Here is a 6,000-nt window from a genome sequence, read left to right as displayed (position 1 = left end):
CTTCTCATTAGTTACAACAGAGTCATCAACATCATCAGACATATGGTTGATGGACTCGGCTTGTAGCTATCATATGTGTCCCAACAGGGACTGGTTTGTGGAATTTCAAGAAGGAGAATATGGAGTCATCCACACAGCGGATAACAGCCCTCTTACCTCATATGGCATTGGTTCAATACGATTAAGGAACCATGATAGAATGATCAGAACATTAACAGATGTTCGATTTGTATCGGATTTGAAGAAGAATCTCATCTCTGTAGGAGCCCTAGAATCAAAAGGGTTCAAAATCATTGCAGAAAATGGAGCGATGAGAGTATGCTCCGGTGCACTAGTGGTAATGAAGGCTAATCGGAAGAATAATAATATGTACCTCTATCGTGGCAGTACAGTTATTGGGACAGTGACAGTGACATCCAGTGACGACAAAGAGGCAGAAGCAACCAAGCTATGGCACATGCGCTTGGGACATGCTAGAGGAAAATCCTTGAAAACTCTATCAGATCAAGGATTGTTAAAAGGAGTCAAGGCTTGCAACTTGGAGTTTTGTGAGCATTGTGTTAAAGGGAAACAGACAAGGGTTAAATTTGGTACATCGATCCATAATACTAAAGGCATTTTGGATTATGTACACTCTGATGTTTGGGGTCCTTCCAAAACACCTTCATTGGGTGGGAAGCACTATTTTGTAACCTTTGTTGATGATTTTTCCCGAAGAGTATGGGTGTATACAATGAAGAGCAAAGATGAAGTGTTGGGAATTTTTCTCAAATGGAAGACGATGGTGGAGAATCAAACAGGCAAGAGGATCAAGTGTATTCGCACAGACAATGGAGGTGAATACAAAAATGATCATTTCAATAAGGTCTGTGAAAATGATGGCATCGTCCGACACTTCACTGTTAGACATACACCACAACAGAATGGATTGGCAGAACGTATGAACCGAACCTTGCTGGAGAAGGTACGGTGTATGTTGTCCAATGCTGGCTTGGGCAAAGAATTTTGGGCTGAGGCAGTTACATATGCATGTCACCTCATTAATCGCTTACCATCTGCTGCTATTGATGGCAAGACACCATTTGAAAAATGGTATGGAAAGCCTGCTGTAGATTATGACTCTTTGCACGTGTTTGGCTCAACTGCATATTATCATGTGACAGAGTCAAAATTGGATCCAAGGGCAAAGAAGGCTATTTTTATGGGAATTACTTCTGGAGTCAAAGGATATCGCTTATGGTGTCCTATGACAAAGAAAGTAATATTCAGCAGGGATGTTACCTTTGATGAATCTGCTATGGTAAATAAGGTAACAAAAGATACCAAACAAAATAAAGGTGCTTCTAAGCAGGTAGAGTTTGAGGTAAAATTTATTTTTCCTACACAAGAAGCAGAGGAGGAAACAAATGAAGATTACCCTCTGGAAGGAGAGCCAGTAGAGGAGATTCCAACTCAGGAACCTCAACAATAACTTGAATCAATAGCAACCAGCAGGCCAAAAAGAACAATAACGAAACCTGTTCGTCTCATAGAGACGGTTGCTTGTGCAACCTCAATTGTAGCTGATGATGTTCCTACTACTTATAAAGACGCTGTCCAAAGTTCAGAAGAAGATAAGTGGAGGATTGCCATGAATGATGAAATACAGTCCCTTCATCAGAATCATACATGGAGATTGGCCAATCTCCCGAAGGGAAAGAAAGCAATTGGGTGCAAATGGGTATTTGCAAAGAAAGAAGGATTTCCTAACCAATTAGATGTTCGCTACAAAGCAAGATTGGTGGCCAAAGGATATGCTCAAAAGGAGGGAATTGATTACAATGAAGTGTTTTCTCCAGTTGTAAAACATTCCTCCATTAGAATTATGTTGGCTTTGGTAGCACAATTGGATTTGGAACTAGTTCAGATGGATGTAAAAACTGCGTTTTTACATGGAAACTTGGAGGAGGAAATCTACATGACTCAGCCAGAAGGATTCAAAGTTGCTGGAAAAGAAAATATGGTGTGCAAACTTGAAAAATCGTTGTACGGATTGAAACAATCTTCTAGACAATGGTACAAGCGATTTGACGAGTTTATGTTGCGGCAAGGGTACAAGAGAAGCAAATACGATCATTGTGTGTATTTGCACAAGCTTAAAGATGGTTCCTTTGTATATCTTCTCCTATATATTGATGATATGTTGATAGCTTCCAAGAATTCGGAAGAAATTGATAAGTTGAAGATTCAACTGAAGAAGGAGTTCGAGATGAAGGATTTGGGTGAGGCAAAGAAAATTCTTGGCATGGAGATAATTAGAGATAGACGTTCAAAGAAACTCTGTTTATCTCAAAAGGAATATTTGAAGAGAGTACTTCAACGTTTTGGCATAGATGACAAGACTAAGCCAGTTAGTACTCCACTTGCTTCCCATTTTAAGCTAAGTACTACTATGTCGCCAATGGATGAAGTTGAACGAAAGTATATGTCAAAGGTACCATACGCAAATGCTGTTGGTAGCTTGATGTATGCAATGGTTTGCACAAGGCCTGACATTTCACAAGCTGTTGGAGTTATTAGCAGATATATGCACAATCCAGGGAAGGAGCATTGGCAAGCTGTGAAGTGGATTCTACGGTATATTCATAATACTGTAGATGTCGGGTTAGTTTTTGAGCAGGAAGACAATCAGTCTGTAGTTGGATATTGTGACTCAGATTTTGCGGGTGATCTGGACAAACGAAGATCAACTACTGGTTATGTGTTTACTTTTGCAAAGGCACCAGTTAGTTGGAAGTCTACTTTGCAGTCAACAGTTGCTTTGTCTACAACAGAGGCAGAGTACATGGCTATTACAGAGGCTGTGAAAGAGGCAATTTGGCTTCAAGGATTGCTAAAGGAGCTTGGTGTTGAACAAAAAGGTATCACAATTTTTTGTGATAGTCAAAGTGCTATTCAATTAGCGAAGAACCAAGTTTATCATGCAAGGACGAAGCACATTGATGTTCGGTATCATTTCGTACGAGAAATCATAGAAGAAGGTGGAGTCACAGTGAAGAAAATTCATACTACAGAGAATCCTGCTGATATGCTGACAAAGGTGGTGACTGCGGTCAAGTTTCAACATTGTTTGGATTTGATCAACATTGTTGAAAACTGAAGATTAAAGATGAAGACACAATCAAAATTTGTTATTGAGAGAAAATTGAAGATGTGGAATTTTGCCAAGGTGGAGATTTGTTGAAGTTTGGCAAATTTGTCCCACATCGGTGGGCTCTTGAGTTTTGGGGGGATTTTCCCCCTATAAAAGAAGGCCTAATGTTTAGGATTTAAACACACCTCTCATTTGCCTTCTCATCTGTTTAAGGCATTTGTATCTTCTCTCTTTAGTATTATTTCACTTGTATTTTTGGAGTGAAATAAAATATTGGTTGTGTCCGAGGAGTAGGCAAAATTAGCCGAACCTCGTAAATTCTGGTGTTCCCTTTATTGTTGCTTTATTGTCTTATTTATTATTTGGTGGTTGTCATAATTTTTGGTATAGTAGTTGTGACTTATTCACACTATATACATTTGGCTTCCGCAACAATTGGTATCAGAGCCAAGGTACTGTCTAAGTATGCTCTGTGGTTGCAGCATAGTCTGATCTTCCACATCAGAAAAGATTTATCTTGGTAACTGAGTCAAGGTTCTGTCTGAGTATGCTCTGTGGTTGCAGCTTAGTCTGATCTTCTACATCAGAAAGGAAATAATCTTGATTTGTGTCGTTCCAGTTGGGGTAACTAGTCCTCCCACTATTGGGAATTCCATCTCAGTGATATTCCAGTAGTCCATGTTCTCGATTGTTCATCTAATGATGCATGAATTGCATCTGATGTCTACTGTTCAGGTATTTGATGCAAAAGAAAGACTTTCAAGGAGTAGGAATTGATGACTTGTAAAGAAAACAAGAGAAGGTAACAGTTAAGAGTACACCAAGACAGAGAACTTGTCCCCTTCTTTGACGAAATTCACCTCCCCGCCTAGTTTCACGAACCTTACTTCTGGAAAAAGAAAAGATAAAACACTCGAGCACATCATATAAATTAAGTGGATTACAAGTGCTTACAACTAAGATCACCACTCTAGGATTTAATGTGTTAGAAAAGTGAGTAGAAGAAGAAAAATCTACAAGCTCGAAATGTGGCCTAGTTTGTCTTTTCTCAACATTTTTTTGGATACCCGAGAAATTTGTTGTCTATAAAAACTCGATGAATAATGGGCATGTCCCTCTACTTTCTCCACTGAAACGGACTTGATTCCCTAACAGGCGCCTACCACATACATCCTGTGTTGTACTACCTTTGCCGTTGAAAGAATGTTATTCGAGCCAAATTACACCAGTCCTTTCTCTCTCTTTCTATTGCTTATCGTTATGATATTTGTGCACAATTTCTTTATACTCTAGTTGGTTGTGTGGTCTAGCTACTGGTTTAGAACACACATGGACTAACATTCAATTTCACACTTGTGGCAGCATCGCGCAAGGGCTAAAGAAAAACACTGATGACAAAAAGGATCTCTTGCTCTATACTCACTATTATGAGCGCTATAGGGCTCATTTTGATTCTTTAAAGGTTGAAGCAAATATGAAGCGTAAGTTGCATGTGAAAGTATTGAATCTTGAAGCAAGGGAATTGCAATCAAAGGACTTCAGCTGGGCAGCAAATGGACTTAATAGACTCTTCCAATCAAGACGGATTCTCGCCTGTTCTTATCCAGTTGCATTCTACATTTTTGGTAAGACGTTGTTTGCAGATGAAATGAAACCAAAGGAAAGGCAAATGAAGCAGAACCTTTTTGAGAACCTGCAGCAGCAACTTGAAGAAAATGTTAAAAGACTTTCCATTTTATTGGAAGAGCCATTTGCTGACTATCCTGAAGATAAGCTTTTGGAGACTAGAATGGAGATCATCACTCTCTCTACAGTAACTGACAACCTCTGCAAAAAAGTTGTAAGTCTGCATTACACCTAATAATTAGTTATGCTGTTGAGATATTCCTGTCAGAATCAAGCATAATCTTATGCTAAAGAAGTTGATTTCTTGGGCTATAGATATGTTGAAACTTAATTTTGTTAGGGGAGCACATTTATTCCTTGATAAATGACAGGGAATTACAGAAGAGGTCCTCTCCATAACGCTTAGTTTGTGGGTGTTGCAACCCCACAAAAACTTACACCACACCTACTGTTTGCACCAGACCACTGAATATATACGTGCTTTTACACGCTTTTATCAATTATTCATGATTAATTAATATGTATTCCTGTCTCAATTTATCACTTAACCATGACAAATTTATGTCGTTTCCTGCAAACAACCCAGCACTAGTCAGGGAGGTTTAATTTAGAATCCCAGGAGGTGAATATTACAGAGAAAAGTCTTGTAGTTACCCCTAAAGTTGCAGTTGGAAGAGCAGTGACCTCTGCTTGCATTGTGTAAAAACAAACTGAACTGCATTGGTAATATATGAACTAAATGAATCTTCATTACCAGATTTGATATTTTTTTTTTTGCAGGTATGATTGCATTGACAATGATTTGCTGGTTCCTCTACAACATGCAACTCATACCATCGCTCGCTATAGATCCGAGGGAGTGGAAAAAGCATCAGAGCTTCCTAGTTAACATTCTACCAACAATTGGTGTAGAGATACACAATTTATCTTATTGTAAGCACTCTCAGTTAGAGGCATGAAAAATATGCAGGTTGCCTTATACTTTTTATGCTAGAGACTTGGAAGTACTACTGCATCACTTATTCTTTTTGTGACACTTGGGTGAATATAAAAAGGACAGTCCGGTGCACTAAGTCGGACCACAACGGCCTATCGTAGGCAGCCTTACCCTGCATTTCAGCAAGAGGCTGTTTCCATGGCTCGAACCCGTGACCTTCTGGTCACATGACAACAGCAACTTTTCCAGTTACGCCAAGGCTCCCCTTCACAGAGATACGTCAAAGTGGAGATGTAGGGGATCG

Source organism: Nicotiana sylvestris, chromosome 10 (assembly GCF_000393655.2).
Source record: "Nicotiana sylvestris chromosome 10, ASM39365v2, whole genome shotgun sequence".
Taxonomy (NCBI): Eukaryota; Viridiplantae; Streptophyta; class Magnoliopsida; order Solanales; family Solanaceae; genus Nicotiana; species Nicotiana sylvestris.
Note: the sequence above shows the minus strand (reverse complement) of the source record.